Below are 322 nucleotides of genomic sequence, written 5' to 3' on the forward strand. Positions count from 1 at the left end.
CAAGTTAATTGTCATGTAATCCACTTAATGAAGGTTAGGACGGATGCAAATGCAGATAAGAGTTTAATGAGAGAGAGACAGGCAGACAAATCCAACACACGAGACAATAGTGAGGTCAAGAAACAGGCAAAGGGTCAGCATTGGCAAACAGGCATAAACTGGGCAAGGTTAGAATCGAGGAGGAGAAAAGAGAATAAGATCAAGAAGCATGAAACAAAACGAGGACCAGGGTTTAAACTCTTGGTACGGTGATAACACTAATACTTCACAAAGAGTGAATGCCTAGAAAGTCCTTTAAAAACTGTGGTGTGAGTGTGTGAGA

This window comes from Ictalurus punctatus, chromosome 25 (assembly GCF_001660625.3).
Source record: "Ictalurus punctatus breed USDA103 chromosome 25, Coco_2.0, whole genome shotgun sequence".
In the NCBI taxonomy this organism is placed as follows: domain Eukaryota; kingdom Metazoa; phylum Chordata; class Actinopteri; order Siluriformes; family Ictaluridae; genus Ictalurus; species Ictalurus punctatus.